Genomic DNA, 17,582 nt, shown 5'->3' with positions numbered 1-17,582 from the left:
TACAATTAACCATACATGGACCTGGGTCACTACACTTTTCAGGTAAACCTCCCATTAAAGCAGATATGGAACTACCTAAAGGAATAGTTTTTAATTCATTAATTTTGTCTTTATGTATACATAAATCTTTTAGAAACTTTGCATATTTAGGTACCTGTTGAATAACATAAAAAAGAGGAACAGTTACCTCAACCTTTTTGAATATCTCTACCATTTTGGGATCAGGTTCCAGCTGCTTCCTGGGCTTCCTTGCAAGTTGTGGAAATGAAATGGGAGTGGTGTCTTCTGTAGTGTCTGCGCCCTTTGGTGCTTCTTCCTGTGGTTGAACTTCTTCTTTTTCAGTCATGTCCTGTATGTCCTCTTCCTCTTCAACATCTTCTATTTCCACTACCTCTTCAACATCTTCTATTTCCACTACCTCTTCCCATTCTCTCTTGAGGGAAAGGCGAGAGAGTGGTATTACACCCAACCCGGAGCAACTGTTTCTAACTGGGATACGCTCAGAAGAGAATTTTGGAAAAATTCTTTCCAGCTGAAGTTACTGATAAACTGAGGAAAGACATTTCCATGATTGTTCTGGACGAATCCGAGACTCTCTACGAATGCTGGGAGTACTTCAACAATCTTCTGGAAGCATGTCCCCATCATATGATTGACAAGATAGTATTGTTCGGCTACGTCACACAAGGCATGAAGCCTCAAGATAAGACCACATTGAAAAGTGCTAGCAATGGGTCTATGAAAAAATATAAGATCACTGATGAGGCATGGCAATTGATCAACGACTTAGCTGAATCTACTCGGAATCACAGGCAGAAACAAAGCCGGTCAAAAGCTGTTGCAGAGGTATCTTCTAGCAAAGAGACTACTGCTCTAACTCAGAGTATATGTGAAATGACCAACTTACTGAAGCAGATGCAGTTGAGTCAACAACAAGCTCAGCAAGCTCAACCTTCTCCACCACAGCAAAGCCAACAGTTAGTCCCACATAGAGTGTGCGAAATCTGTGCTGATTATAGTCATTATACTGATGAGTGTCCACAGTTCTAACAGGAAGACAATACTGTAGCAGCCACTCATAACTTTTATGACCGCCCGAATCAAGGATAAAATCAACAAGGAGGCAACTACAACCAAAGTGGAAACTATAACCAGAGTTGGCAAGACAACTCCAACCATGGCTGGAGGGATTGTAACAACCCCGATTTTCGAGTACGCGAGATCTTTTCTGAAAGTACGGATTTCTCCGGAAGATTAGTAAGGGGAAAACCTTTGATATATCATTAAGTATCTCAATCCTCATTATCATTATGTCATCTTTAAGCTAGAACCTTTTCTGAGGCAAGCTCAATAATGCAGTCACGAAGAACCTAGTTTTTGAACCGTATCGGTTAGGAGTTTTGATTCGGTTTTTTGTAAATAGTCTCAGTTTGACAAACCGGACTCGATTTATGAGAAAAGAGAGATAATAGGATTATATTATCATTATATTATTATTAGAAGCTTCTTGAATGATATTATAAGGTTACCTGGTCAGTTTTAATTAAAAATAGAAAATCGGTTTAACCGGGTTCACAGTTTACTGGTGCAGCTTAGCACCAGCACTCTCTGATGACTTTAGCAATGCTAAGGCCTCATTATACATGACTTATTCTCATAATAAATATGTTACTAGTGTCATTTATGCTAGTATCTCAGAAAATAATTTTTAGAGATGTTTTTGCAAGTGTTCTGATACATCTAGTTTTAGTAGTTATACACCTGAGATATTTTAATATTTAATCCACCTCCAAGCCAACCAATCACAACTCACCCTAGACCCCCAAAACCACCAAGGCTAGCTCATTTTCACTTTGTGGCAGAAAATAGGAAGAGAGAAAAAGAGAGAAAAGTTCTTAGTTCCAAATCTTCAAAGCTCGATTTCTGCTGAACTAAAACTCAAATCAAAATTCCAATCCAACCAAAATGATCCTCTCTTCTTTCTATACATGATCATATAACTTATCAAGGCTGAAATCAAGGTGAGTTGGCTGCACCATCTCTCTTTTGATTCGGTTTCAAGGAAACATGCTTAAACATGTGTTTTCTTGATGTTCTACCTTAGGAATCATGCTTAACTTGACTTGAGGGCCAAGAAATGTGACTTTCCAGCAATTCTAAGGTTAGAAATCACTTTCTAAAATGCTGAGTGAGATTCGGTTAGTTGAGGGTTTTTGGATTTAAAGTTGTTCTTGATGTGATTTAGGAGAAAAAAGTGCTTAAGGACCACCTGAAAGTCTAACTGAATTAGGAGCAGCAAAACCAGGTAGGGTGTCACGAAATTAATCTTGATTATTTGTGTTTGAGCTGTGTGAATGTTGTATGAGTTGGCTGTGCTAAAAATTGGTTGCATATATGATTGATTCTTGGTGAAAATTTGGTGAAATTTTGATGAAATTTGATGAAATTCAAGCTTTAAAGTTCATGTTCTTGGGGTAGATGGAAAAATGAAATCCTAGGCTTAAATTGAGGTTCAATTTGTGTTGAAATCATGTAGAAAAGATGGGGTTTTAGTGGCTGCTAATTTATTATGAATTATAGTAAAAATCGGTTGCTGAAAAGATTAAAAAATGGGTAAAAATAGAGAAAGAATCTGAAGAATTTATGAAGAATATGAAGAACACTTTGAGTGTGATGAAGAACAGGTTTTAGATCTTTAAAAGGGCAAGGAAGTAAAATTTTTGGTGTTTAAGGGGTTATTTGGTAATTTCTGAAAGTTAGGGTGGTAAAAGTAGAAATATTAAAAGTTACGGGTGATAAAAAGTGAATTTTTAAAGGTTAAAAATTAAAGTGGGGTAATTTTCGAAAATATATTAATAAAATAATAAATAATAATAAAATATTAAATAATAATATTTAATTAAAAATAATATTTTAATAAAAATAATAAAATAATGCGAAAAGGCAGTTTTCTGTAAAAGCTTTAGAAAGACAACTTTAAGCGCGGAATCTCATAATTACCTTCATAAAACACTTAGGGAGTGGTAAGAACATATTAGTGAGGTAAAGATAAAAGAAAGATAAAAATTTGAAGAAAAGATAATAATCGAAGGAAAAGTATGTGAAGTTTTAATGACAGAAAAACAAACAGAGACTAGTGATGCACGGAAACTTGTCTCTCAACAGATTTTTCTCGACAAGTATACCGAATTGTCGTCAAGTAAAAACTCACAATAGAGTGAGGTCGAATCCCACAGGGATTGATTGGTCAAGCAACTTTAATTGGAGGAATGTTCTAGTTGAGCTAAGCAGAATTTGATTTGAGAATTGCAGGAAATTAAATGGCGGAAAAGTAAATGGCAGAAAATGTAAATGCTGAAAATAAAGAATTGAATGTAAATGACGGAAAGTAAATTGCAGAATCTTAAATGGGGAATGGGGAAGATGAGCATAAAAGTAAATGGCAGAAAATAAAGAGAATGGGTAAGATCGGAAATGGGGAGTTCATTGGGCTCAGGAGATGTTGTATTCTCCGGATCAAGTTCATTTTCATCTCTTCCTCAATCAATGCATTCATTGATCTCCTTGGCAATCTTAAGTGATTGAATTCCAATTCCTTGGTAATTCAATCTCTCAAATCTTGATCAATAGCCAATTCCTTGGTCTAATTTCTCATGAGAAGAGATGAAGTATGGTCACTGATTATACCACATGTATTTCCAAATCAAAGTATTGGGAGAATTATATGTCACTATATCCGTCCAAACCCCAATTTGGTCCAACATGAGAAAGCATTTCTAGCATGATCTCTTCATTCCTCTTCCAAGGTTCCGAAGAGATCCAAATATGAATAGCTTCTTTTCCAAGACAACTACCCAATTGGATGAAGATTGAAAGCTTTCTAGTAAAAGCAAGAGAAAAGAAAGAAGAAGAATAATGAAAACTATTATTGATCCATCAAATTACAACAGAACTCCCTAACCCAATGAAAGGGGTTTAGTTGTTCATAGCTCTGGGAATGAAAAGCAAAGATGGAAAATACATTCTGAAAGTAAAACTAGAAGTTGCAGAGAAAGTAAAATTATACAGAGAGTAGTTCTCTCAATGCCAAAAGCTCTCTTTCTAGTTCAAAACTACTCTTATATATACTACTCTTCTGATCTTCTAGTTGGCTCTTCAAGTATTGGATATGGGCCTTTGGATCTTTGAGTTGAAGCAGTTATCATCTTTAGTGGGCTTAGCTTTGCTTGCAGAAAAAGTGTGAGTTAGGCATGGACGTTAGTTAGGACGTTAGTGGTGTTAACGTTAAGTGAAAATGTGGGTTCGAGAATGTTAGTGACGATCACCTTTTTCACTAACGTTCCTAACCCAAAATGGTCCACATTAACTTCAACATTAGTGGCACTAACGTGACCACTAACGTTGCCTCTTGGTCCTTCGCAAACGTTATTGGCATTCACCTTTTCCAATAATGTTTGATTGTTGCCTTTCTTCCCTACGTTAGAGTCTACGTTAGTGTAGCTAACGTGACCCTTAACATGGGCATGCCTCAGCTTCGAGAGCATTAGTGACACTTACCTTTGTCACTAACGCTCCAAACGCCCCTTCCCATGTTAGTTCCTCACGTTAATTGTATTAACGTGACTACTAACATGGTGGTGATTGCCATCTCCAACGTTAGTGACAAAGGTGAGTGTCACTAACGTTGGCTCATCATTTCTTTCCTCCACGTTAGCTTCCACGTTAATGTAATTAACATGGCAACTAACGTGGCTAATAGTGGCTTGGTCCAACATTAGTGACAAAGGTGAGTGTCACTAACGTTGGCTCTTCCTTGCTCCTCCCACGTTAGAGTTCACGTTAATGTAGTTAACGTGACTCTTAATGTGGCTAATTGTACCTTTTGGAACGTTAGTGGTATTCACTTTTACCACTAACGTTGGGGCTTTCTTTTTCCTCCACATTAATGTAGTTAACGTAGACACTAACGTGGGCTATGATGGCTCACGAAGGTGTTATTGGTGTTCACTTTTCTTATTAACGTTGCAAGCTAGCCTCCATTCCACGTTAATGGTCACGTTAGTTAGACTAACGTGGCTATTAACGTGGCATCTTCCTTGCTTCCTTTGTCCTGAAATCAAGCAAGTAAAGTGCATCAAAGCTAGGTTCTAACTCATGAGATCATGCATAATCCATTTTATCATTCAATTCATGCATAATTCTCATAAAATCATGTAAAATTCACAATATTTGCTTGAATCAAGATGTAAGTGATTATCTACCCAAAACTTGCTTATTAACTAAGAAAATGCATGAAACTACCCTAAAACAGTAAAGAAAAGGTCAGTAAAACTGGCCAAAATGCCCTGGCATTACAGCACCAAACTTAAAGCTTTCTTGTCCCTAAGCAAGTACTGAAACATGAGAATGATGAATGAAATGACAAGAGAAATGAGTCATTATTGTGGAAGTCATGTCCTTGGTTTTATGGGGTTTCATGCATAGCAACTTAGGTTCATTCCTTCACTGGCTTTCAGACCTTTATCATGCCCTGGAATACTCACTTGATTACACCCTTTGAGACTTTTATTCATTGATCCCTTTGTCTTTTCAAGGTTTAATTGTGTTCTTAGACTAGGTGCTTTGTGAGGGGGCGACTCTTTAAGATAAGCTTTCAGCTAGCACTCCCGAACCAGTTGGTCCAAGGTGCTGGTGTTAAGACACCCCTAAGGACTTACTCCCTCAAGTCTCTTTCCCCCATACATATACACCACAGGCACATGGTTTGTTATTTTCTTACTTGAGGCCTTGGTGTCCAGCACCTCTTTGGGTTACTAAGTGTTCTGTAGCAAAGGTTACTCTTGATAGTGGACTTTCAGCTGATAATCCCGGGTTAGTTAACCCAAGTTACCAAGTGATAAGGCACCCCTGAGAGCTTATTCATCCAAGCATATCCTTTACACAGGAGCACCACAGACACATGCCTCGAGATTCAACCCTTGGTGCCTAGCCTTATTTCTTACTCTTTTTCTTTATTTCTCAACTTTCATTTTTCTTTCCCTTTTTCTTATTAGGATCTTGTTATTAGCTAGTCTCATGGGTTTTGTTTCAAGTATATGATTCAGGACAGATAGTTGCCTTCCTACCTTGTTGGTGAACCAACTTAGCTAAGTAATTACTACACCACAAGCTTAAGAACTTACTCCATAAATTGAACCTCACTCTGGTCTTTCATAACATTCTCTTTTTATTTGACTTAAAGGACCAGCATACAAGTAAGCAAGGTGAAAATGCAGCAGTGGCATTAGACTAGCAAGCATAGACCTAAGCAATGCAAACTTAAAGGCAGAATTAAAAATCCTAAACTACCATGGAAACATGTTCTATTTCATACATGATTTTCCTTATTTAAAACTTGAAAAAGATGGGACAATGAGGGAACTCCACCACCTTTTACTCATGGGAGTGCTCATGCTCTCCCTCTTATTTGTCCTCTTTGTGTCCACTTGTGTTTCCTTGTATCCGTGCCAGTCTGGCTTTTTTCCAATCCTCAAGTGCCTTCCTTACTGATTCATGACTCTTTTCTACCCTCTCTCTTTCTTCTCGCGCTAATTCATCCTTCACTTCTTCATATCTTGTGATTCCTGGATGCAGTATAGGCAGTTGTCCAACTAAGTATCCGAGCCTGGCTTGAGTGTTCACATGATGTCCAATCTCGTTCATGTAAACTCCTTCTGAGAACGCCCTGTATTCGTCGAAGAGTTCTGTCTGTTCTAATTGTTTCCGATGCATTTTATGTATGTGTGCACCTTGATGTGCTTGGATGTTGATTAGCTTTTGGATGGCTTCTTGTTGTTGATCCTGCCTTTGTTCCACTCACATAACTTTTGAAGGTCGGAGCCTTGGTATTGTCTTCCCTGGCCATATTGGCATAGAACTTCTTAATGAGATTTGCATTTATTCTTGTTTCTGGGTTCGTGAGCTCTTGCCAACCCCTCTGTTCAATCTTTTTCCCAATCTGTGGGCACTCATCATAGTTGAATTGGAACGTTAGCTCTGGCAATACTTTCTTGTGCTTGATATGTTCGAATTGAAGCTCATGGAAAGCGGTCTTGAACCTTCCTTCGTCAAAAGGAATGCTCTCCACTGGTGTCTTTTCCTTTCTTCTTTTAGAGCTCGATGATGCCATGAGTGACTTTTGCTATGTGAAGGTGTTGAGAATTATTGGTTAATGATGGACTTCGGCCGGTTATGATAGGGTGTAGTGAAGGGAGTGAGTGAGAGTGTTTTTTTTTGGTGGGGTAAGAGGTGTTGGGTGCCGAAAGTGGAAAGTACAGAGAATGAAAATTGGAATGTGAATGGGGTACGGAATAAGAACCACTTATATAGAAAAATAGTGAGTAAATGAAAGGTGTAGATTGATGGAGTGGGTGTATTATGAACGGATGGGGTTTAGCATGGGATGAGCACAAGGATCATCAACTTTATGATTGTGTTGGTTCGATTTCCAAGCTGTCATTCTTTCAATGTTGTATGGCAACATTTCCCAATGCATTCCCCTTGAAGACATGTGTATAGTCCCCTCCTTTCGAAGTGGCTGAAACCTCCTCCTTCAATTGTCCCATCAATTCTCCTACAAAATAAAAGAAATGTGATTAATAAATTTGTGGATTGTGGCAGCAAAATTTAAAGAGTGGGATAACTACTTTTTAAAGTTTTTGTTTCTAAATAGTAAGTTCTATTCATGAATACAAACCAACTGACTATTTAACTGTCTATGTATGCAACATTAGTGACACCAAACTTAGTTTGTGGTAATGTGGTGTAAAAAGATTTGTTCAAGGTGCTAAGAGTGACATGATATTTATGTCCTCTTAGTGTGCCTTGAACACCAAACTTGTTCTTCACTATATGTTGCATAAAAAAAGGATTCATTTAAGTATATGTCAAAGTTGATTTGGAATTCATGAACCTTGCATTATTAACTACTTTAAAAGCATATAAAACATGGGTTGCCTCCCATGAAGTGCTTCTTTAGTGTCACTAGCTTGACGTTCTGACTTTGTCAGGGTGGTTGGTAATGCTTCAAATCTTCCCCCCTCGCAGTAAATCTATCTCCATTGGCTTCATCAAGAATCTTCACATGTTCTAAGGAGAGAATTATGTTGATGGTGAAAACTTTAGGTAGCTGAGATGGGATGGTGGGGAGATGAGGTGGGATAACTGGGAAATAAGCTGAGATCACTTTATCCCTTGGAGAGAAATCCTCTGTAGGGATCTTCTTGTTCTTCCATCTCATTGGTGCCTTCTTCTTTGTTTCTTTTGATGTTGCCATGCTCTTTGTGGGCTCTTTTTCCAATGAAATTTTGTTTCTGGTCTCATATGACTCTGGTAGTTTAGGTTCCTCCTGGTTTTCCTTTAACTGTGACAACTGCTGACTGTCTTGCTCATCAACCAAAGGGATTCCCAGGTGTACAGCTTGTGTTTCAATGCTTGTTTCTTCCACCAGTGCTTTGTCGTGCTCTCCCCTTGGTTCCCTGTTTTCATGATCTGCTTCTTGTGAGGGTTTGAAGATATTGAATGCGAGTTGTTCATCATGTATCCTCAGTATTAGCTCTCCTCGCTCCACATCTATGAGCGCTCTGGCTGTAGCTAGAAATGGTCTTCCCAATATGATTGGGTGAAGGTGACTCTCTTCCATTTCCAATATGACAAAGTCTGTGGGAATGAAGTAATTCCCAACCTTCACCAACACGTTTTCAACCACTCCTACTGCTTATTTTTTAGTTTTGTTAGCCAGCCTGATGACTACGTCTGTAGGCATTAGCTCATTGATCTGCAGCTTCTTCATGAGAGATAGAGGCATTAAATTAATGCTTGCTTCTAGATCACAAAGTCCTTTGTCAATCAGTGTGTCTCCTATAGCACAGGGGATGTGAAAACTCCCTGGATCCTTCCTTTTTGTAGGCAACTCTGGTTGTATAAGAGCACTGCACTCCTTATTCATCACTATTATTTGTCCTCTTTTGAGTGAGCTTTTCCTGGTCAGCAGCTCTTTCATATACTTAATGTATGAGGGCATTTGTTGGAGAGCCTTGATGAATGGTATGTTCACGTGAAGGGATGCAAACATGTCGAGGAACTTTGAGTATATTCTCTTTTCTACACCATCCTTGAGTCTTTGGGGAAAGGGTCCATAGAGGTTCAGAATCTCCTTCTGTGTAGTTTTGGTTCCTTGGTGACACTCTTCCTGCTTCTCTGCTGAAGTATCTCCAGAGTGTTCTAAGGGTTTGTTTAGCTCTTCCTCAGTCCCCTTATCACTTATAGTGACCATCTTGCAATCTTCCCATCTTACTTTCTTTGCTTCACCTCTCGGGTTTTTCTCTGTGTCACTTGGGAAGCTATCAGTAGGTTTGGGAATCTTCTCAGAGAGGTATCCCACTTGAAATTCCAGCCTCTTGATGGTTTCTCCCTGGTTCTTGATATTGGCTCGCACCTCCTCCTTGAACACCTTGTTATCTTGAATTTCCTTACATATACCCTCAAGTAGGGTCTCAATCCTTGAGAGTCTATCTTCGGATGATGGTGAGTTGAGATTGGAGGGATGAGAAGGACCATTTTGGTTTTGGTATGGATGTTGAGAGGTGTTGTTAGGTGGGTGCTGATATGATCTCTGTGTGGAATGTTGTTGGGGTTGTGGCGTCTCTGATCTTGGCCTTGATCTTGTTGATTTCCCCACCCAAAATTTGGGTGGTTCCTCCAACCAGGATTATAAGTTTTGGAGTATGGATCATGGGTCTGCCTAGGTGAATTTCCAATGTAGTTGGCTTGTTCTTGATCACCCTCTGCTTCTTCATTCACTCCTTCTTGAGCTGCTGCTGAGGTGGTGATTGCTGCTATTTGGTTTTTCTCCATCTTCTTGGTAAGGTCAGCCAACTGCTTGGTGATCATCTTGTTTTGAGCCAGCAATGCATCCACGTTATTTAGCTTCATCACTTCTCTAGTGTTGCCTCTTTTAGAGGCATAGAAGTAGTTATTCTCTGCTACAGTCTCAATGACATCTATGGCTTCTTCAATGGTCTTCTTCTTATTCAGAGATCCCCTAGATGAGTGATCTACTGCCTTCTTTGATTCGTAAGAAAGACCCTCATAGAAGATGTGTAACTGCACCCATTCATTGAACATATCTGACGGGCACCTTCTTATCAAGTCCTTAAACCTTTCCCATGCTTCATATAGAGTTTCACCATCTTGTTGCCTGAAGGTTTGTACCTCAGCTCTCAACCTATTGATCCTTTGAGGAGGATAGAATCTCACCAAGAATTTGTTCACCACATCTTTCCAGGTTGTTAAACTCTCCTTCGGAAAGGATTCTAGCCATTTAGATGCTTTGTCCTTGAGTGAGAAGGGAAACAGAAGCAGTCTATAGGTGTCAGGATGAACACCATTAGACTTCACAGTATCACATATCCTCAGGAATGTGGTTAGATGTTGATTGGGATCTTCTTGGACACTTCCTCCGAATGAACAGTTGTTCTGAACGAGGGTGATGAGCTGTGGCTTTTGTTCAAAGTTATTGGCATGTATGGTTGGCTTTTGGATGCTACTTCTACAGTTTCCTGGGTTTGGATTTATATAAGAGCCCAAAACTCTTCTCTCTTGCCCAGCATGATGCACTGGACCTTCTTTGCCATGGTTGTGAGCTTCTTCTTCATGATGGTTCTCCATATTCTCATCCATGTCTGGTTCAAAGTACTCTTCTTCTTCCTCAGTACCAACGACTCTCTTTCCTCTTGCTTCCCTCCTTAGTCTAAGGAAGGTCCTCTCAGGTTCAGAATTAAAAGAAGTTGAAGCCCCGCTTCTTTTACCTGTCATACAACCAACAAGGCCAATGCAAAAGGGAGATAGATAGTATTCTTGTTAAAAATGCTGTTAGTGTGAGTGATGCAATATATCAAACTATTAGTGGGTTAGTGAACTGAATTGTAACAAATAAGAGAACACCACAAACGGGTAGGGGTAAAGGGAAGAAAATAACTGAAATTGAAAGTAAATCAATCAAACAGAAATTAAATCAAACAAAAGAAAAATGCTCAATCTAGTTATCCACCAATTTAATCATTGTTGATACAAAATCAATCCCCGGCAACGACGCCATAAACTTGATGCACGAAAACTTGTCTCTCAACAGATTTCCCTTGGCAAGTATACCGAATTGTCGTCAAGTAAAAACTCACAATAGAGTGAGGTCAAATCCCACAGGGATTGATTGGTCAAGCAACTTTAATTGGAGGAATGTTCTAGTTGAGCTAAGCAAAATTTGATTTGAGAATTGCAGGAAATTAAATAGCGGGAAAGTAAATGGCAGAAAATGTAAATGCTGGAAATAAAGAACTGAATGTAAATGACGGAAAGTAAATTACAGAATCTTAAATGGGGAATGGGAAAGATGAGCATAAAAGTAAATGGCAGAAAATAAAGAGAATGGGTAAGATCAGAAATGGGGAGTTCATTGGGCTCAGGAGATGTTGTATTCTCCGGATCAAGTTCATTTTCAACTCTTCCTCAATCAATGCATTCATTGATCTCCTTGGCAATCTTAAGTGATTGAATTCCAATTCCTTGGTAATTCAATCTCTCAAATCTTGATCAATAGCCAATTCTTTCGTCTAATTGCTCATGAGAAGAGTTGAAGTATGGTTACTAATTATACCACATGTATTTCCAAATCAAAGTATTGGAAGAATTATATTTCACTATATCTGTCCAAACCCTAATTTGGTCCAACATGAGAAAGCATTTCTAGCATGATCTCTTCATTCCTCTTCCAAGGTTCCAAAGAGATCCAAGTATGAATAGCTTCTTTTCCAAGACAACTATCCAATTGGATAAAGATTGAAAGCTTTCTAGTAAAATCAAGAGAAAAGAAAGAAGAAGAATAATGAAAACTATTATTGATCCATCAAATTACAACAGAGCTCCCTAACCCAATGAAAGGGGTTTAGTTGTTCATAGCTCTGGGAATGGAAAGCAAAGATAGAAAATACATTCTGAAAGTAAAACTAGAAGTTGCAGAGAAAGTAAAATTATACAGAGAGTAGTTCTCCCAATGCCAAAAGCGCTCTTTCTAGTTCAAAACTACTCCTATATATACTACTCTTCTGATCTTCTAGTTGGCTCTTCAAGTCTTGGATATGGGCCTTTGGATCTTTGAGTTGAAGCAGTTATCATCTTTAGTGGGCTTAGCTTTGCTTGCAGAAAAAGTGTGAGTTAGGCATAGACGTTAGTTAGGACGTTAGTGGTGTTAACGTTAAGTGAAAATGTGGGTTCGAGAACGTTAGTGACGATCACCTTTTTCACTAATGTTCCTGACCCAAAATGGTTCACGTTAACTTCAACGTTAGTGGCACTAACGTGACCACTAACGTTGCCTCTTGGTCCTTCACAAACGTTTTTGGCATTCACCTTTTTCAATAACGTTTGCTTGTTGCCTTTCTTCCCTACGTTAGAGTCCACGTTAGTGTAGCTAACGTGACCTTTAACGTGGGCATACCTCAGCTTCGAGAGCGTTAGTGACACTTACCTTTGTCACTAATGCTCCAAATACCCCTTCCCACGTTAGTGCCTCACGTTAATTGTATTAACGTGACCACTAACGTGGTGGTGATTGCCATCTCCAACGTTAATGACAAAGGTGAGTGTCACTAACGTTGACTCATCATTTCTTTCCTCCACGTTAATGTAATTAACGTGGCAACTAACGTGGCTAATAGTGGCTTGGTCCAACGTTAGTGACAAAGGTGAGTGTCACTAACGTTGGCTCTTCCTTGCTCCTCCCACGTTAGAGTTCACGTTAATGTAGTTAACGTGACTCTTAACGTGGCCAATTGTACCTTTTAGAACGTTAGTGGTATTCACTTTTACCACTAACGTTGGGGCTTTTTTTTTCCTCCATGTTAATGTAGTTAACGTGGACACTAACGTGGGCTTAATGGCTCACGAAGGCGTTATTAGTGTTCATTTTTCTTATTAACCTTGCAAGCTAGCCTCCATTCCATGTTAATGGTCACGTTAGTTAGACTAAAGTGGCTATTAACGTGGCATCTTCCTTGCTTCTTTTGTCCTGAAATCAAGCAAGTAAAGTGCATCAAAGCTAGGTTCTAACTCATGAAATCATGCATCATCCATTTTATCATTCAATTCATGCATAATTCTCATAAAATCATGTAAAATTCACAATGTTTGCTTGAATCAAGATGTAAGTAATTATCTACCCAAAACTTGCTTATTAACTAAGAAAATGCATGAAACTACCCTAAAACAGTAAAGAAAAGTTCAGTAAAACTGGCCAAAATGCCTTGGCATCATTTTTGTCTGCGCATTATTCTCTGTTGCATTCTTACTTGTGTGTGATCTATTTCTTTATGTTTGTTTGCTTGAGTGCTAAGTCTGTGCTTTATCTTCTTGTACTCTTCTGCTTGTGTTCTGTTCTTTGTTTTTCTATCTATTTTTAACTTCTATTTACTACTTTACTGTATTCTATTATCCATCTACTCCCCAGTTCTTACTCCTTCTCTCCCTTCCTTCCCCTCAGATGGAGACGGGCGTGATCTTTTATGAGTTCGAGGACCCTTACGTCTACGAGGATTCGGTACATCACAGTTACTTCATTATGGGTTTGGAGCCTCGTATTAGACGATATGCGTTACCTAATCAAGCTTTTCAACATCCTCTGTCTAGCCCGCATTTTGACCCCGATGCTCCTTACGACTTTTCCTTATCCTGGTTACATCCTAACGCACCTGGACATCCTTTTTCCGATAATCACGGACACTCTATACCAGCTCAACCCTTGAATGAGGTGGCACCTGAGCCTATCATTCCTGATGAGCCCGAGATAGCTGGAGAGTACGTACATGTGAATCTACCAAAGTGAGACCTTCCCCCTGAGCCAATCTTAGACTTTCCACAGCCTGATGAGCCGGCACTACCGGACGGTGGGGTAGCTCCTATATATGGGAACGGACCTATGCTCGCGAATGGTTTTGTACATAGTAACAGCAGTGTTTCTGGTGGATCTGAGCGTATAGCTGTAGCTGCGGACGATGAGCAGGAAGAGGATCCTGAGATAGAGATAGAGCAGGATGAGGAGATGGGCGAGCCTCACGACGATCTTCTGAACGGCCACGTGTAGATATAGTTTGACAGCCATAGCGGTACTCTTTTGATGACACTTTAGTCTGACATTTTCTATTAGTTAGTCTCTCACTTGTGTTAGTACACCCGAGAGCTAGGAGCTATATAGTGGTTAAGCTAGCCTAGGCGCCAGTTTAGCGGCCTTTTGTATAGGCCAGGCCCTGGGAGTGTCGTGTATATATTAGTTACGTAGGTTGACGAGGATGTAAATTGACTTGATCTTTGTAAACGCTACCTGTTTTGATATAATGTTTATGATGTATATTATCAGCTGTGTTTCTATGTTTATTTATGTTTCCTTTCTATTTCTCTCAATGTATGCCTGTTTATTTTACCTTGTTATCCGCAACGATATAAAAAAAAGTTACTCGTAAAGCTGGCAACGTTCTAACAAGGCACATGCTCATATATTAAGTAATAGTTAATAATTAGGAAGAACAAGTTGGTAACACTTAGCTTCTTGTGTGACCATGGCATACTAGAAGTTGGGTCGTTACAATTTGGTATCAGAGCAGTTCGTTCCCAATAGAGCCTGGGGAGTGGACTGACTATGCTTCATTGCATACTCTGTTGTGTGTCTCATGTTGTTAGGGTATCTTTAAGATACATTTTGCATGAATGTCTATAAGCGCTCATTTTGGAAATGTTCGTGCCTAACTTGAAATATTAAGATTGATCCCCTTAATGTTGATTGTTTGGTGCGGATAGGACCTTAATGACTACGAATAGGCATAGTTTAATGGAGCTCCGAATGACGAATCGATGCGAGACACAGCTATCCTCATAGCTGTTATGATCTTCATGGCTATGGCTTTGTGAGATTTGTATGCTGTAAGGAATGAACGCTTGTTTTACTGAGGAATCTGGACACACACAGCTAGGATCTACCCAAGAAAATTTGTTCGAAATCCAGTACGAACCCAGCAACAAGGCCGAGTGTTTGCTATGACTGCTAATGATCCAAGGTCAGTGCTACGTCAAGAATCGATTTCTAACTGTACTCTATGACTCGGATGCATCGCATTCCTTTATTTCTTTATCTGTTGCTCGTGAGTTAGGACTAGATTTCTCTGAGTTAAATTTTGATTTAATTGTCCATACACCTGCATCCCAAAATTCATTGACCAGTTTAGTGTGCCTGCAAGTACCATTTACTGTTAGGAACAGGACTTTTATACATGATCTAATCTGTTTGCCTCTATGTAGTTTGGAAGTTATTATAGGATTAGATTGGTTGTCCAAGTATCATGTTTTTCTTGATTGCTATGAAAGAACTGCTGTTATTCCGTCTGATAGTTTAGATATTAAACCATTTCTGTCTCATACTTTATATCTGAATTATGTAAGAGTTACATTAGACGGGAGTGATTGTGAGGGGTACGTTCTGTTAGCGGCTAGCTCGAATGACAGTGAACTAAGCTTAGAACGAATCCGAGTGGTGAAGGAATTTTCTGATGTTTTCCCGGACGACATACCTGAGTTTCCTCCTTAGCGAGAGATAGAATTCAGTATTGAACTAGTACCTGGAACTGGACCGATTTCCATAGCACCGTACCGGATGTCACCACTGGAACTTGCAGAGTTGAAGAAGCAGTTGGATGAGCTACTTGGAAAGAAATTTATTCGTCCCAATGCATCACCTTGGGGAGTTCCAGTATTGCTAGTAAAGAGGAAGAACGGTGGAATGAGACTTTGCGTAGATTACCGACAGCTAAATAAGGTCACTATTAAGAACAAGTATCCACTTCCACGGATTGATGATTTGATGGATCAGTTGAAAGGTGCAACTGTGTTCTCTAAGATTGACTTGCGATCGGGTCATCACCAAATTCGAGTAAGAAAGCCTGATATACCAAAGATTGTGTTTAGGATTCAGAAATGATGACAATGTTGAGACGCATGGGAGCAGAAGAACTAGAAGCTGTGAGACAAAATTGTAATGGTCTATGGAGGTAAAAAAATGGAATTTGTATGCCTAACTCTGGAGAATTACGAAAAAAGATTCTTGCAGAAGCTCACCAAAGTAGATTTTCTATGCATCCTGGAGTGATAAAGATGTATTAAGATTTGAAACAAATGTTCTGATGGCCGGGCTTAAAGAAAGAGGTAGCTGATTATGTCTCAAAATGTTTAACCTGCCAGAAGGTGAAAGTGGAACACCAGAAACCGTCAGGAACCCTGCAACCCTTAGAAATACCACAATAGAAATGGGAGCAGATCACTATGGATTTTGTCACGGGATTGCCAAGGACCTCAACAGGACACGATGCCATTTGGGTAATTGTGGACAGGTTGACAAAGTCAGCGCACTTCCTTCCGATTCGAGTTGATTATACTTTAGAAAGGCTGGCACGGATATATATTCAAGAAATCATACGATTGCACGGGATACCTTCGTCAATTGTTTCAGATCGAGATCCGAGGTTTACTTCCAGATTCTGGGGAGCTTTCCAGAAAGCGTTCGGGACAGAATTGCACATGAGTACAGCATACCATCCTTAGACAGACGGACAATCAGAGTGGACAATCCAGACATTAGAAGACATGCTAAGAAGATCTTGTGTGATGGGTAACCAAGGCAGTTGGGATAAATATTTGCCGTTGATCGAGTTCGTCTACAACAACAGTTACCAACAAAGTATCGGAATGGCACCATATGAAGTTCTCTACGGAAGAAGATGTCAGACACCATTGTATTGGAATGACAATGGAGAAGCTAGTGTCTTAGGTCCAGACTTAGTGCAAGAAACTACTGAGAAGATAAAGGGGATTCGCCAGAAGATCCAGACAGCACAGAGCCGTCAAAAGAGCTATACCGATAATAGACGTAGACCCTTAGAGTTTAGTGAGGGAGACCATGTCTTTCTTAAAGTAACCCCGACTACTGGAATAGGTAGAGCCCTTAAGACTAAAAAGCTTAACCCTTGATACATAGGACCTTTTCAAATACTTAAAAGAGTCGGTCTAGTAGCTTATCAAGTAGCCCTTCCTCCATATCTATCAAACCTTCATGATGTTTTCCATATCTCGCAACTTAAGAAATATATTCCCGACGAGAGTCACTTTCTACAACCAAAAATAGTATAGTTATGAAATGATTTGACATATCAAGCATCACCAGTTCAGATCGTAGAAAAAAGTGATAAGCAGCTAAGGGGCAAAATTGTTCGCTTAGTCAAAGTAGCTTGGGGATAGAGAGGAGAAGAAGAGCACACTTGGGAACTGGAAGATAAGATGAAAGCTGATTTCCTGCATCTATTCTCAGGTAACTGAAATTTTGAGGGTAAAATTTTCTTTTAGGAGGGTAGAATGTAACAACCCCGGTTTTCGAGTACGCGAGATCTTTTCTGAAAGTACGGATTTTTTCGGAAGATCACTAAGGGGAAAACCTTTGATATATCATCAAG

At 39.4% G+C, this 17,582-nt stretch overlaps 1 pseudogene; it reads left to right on the top strand.

Moving 5' to 3' along the window:
• Positions 1–10,164: 10,164 nt before the first annotated feature.
• LOC112760839 (small nucleolar RNA R71) lies at positions 10,165–10,266 on the top strand (annotated as a pseudogene).
• Positions 10,267–17,582: the final 7,316 nt, after the last annotated feature.

This window comes from Arachis hypogaea, chromosome 16 (genome assembly GCF_003086295.3).
Source record: "Arachis hypogaea cultivar Tifrunner chromosome 16, arahy.Tifrunner.gnm2.J5K5, whole genome shotgun sequence".
NCBI lineage: Eukaryota > Viridiplantae > Streptophyta > Magnoliopsida > Fabales > Fabaceae > Arachis > Arachis hypogaea.
Note: the sequence above shows the minus strand (reverse complement) of the source record. Positions and strands in the feature narration are given on the sequence as shown.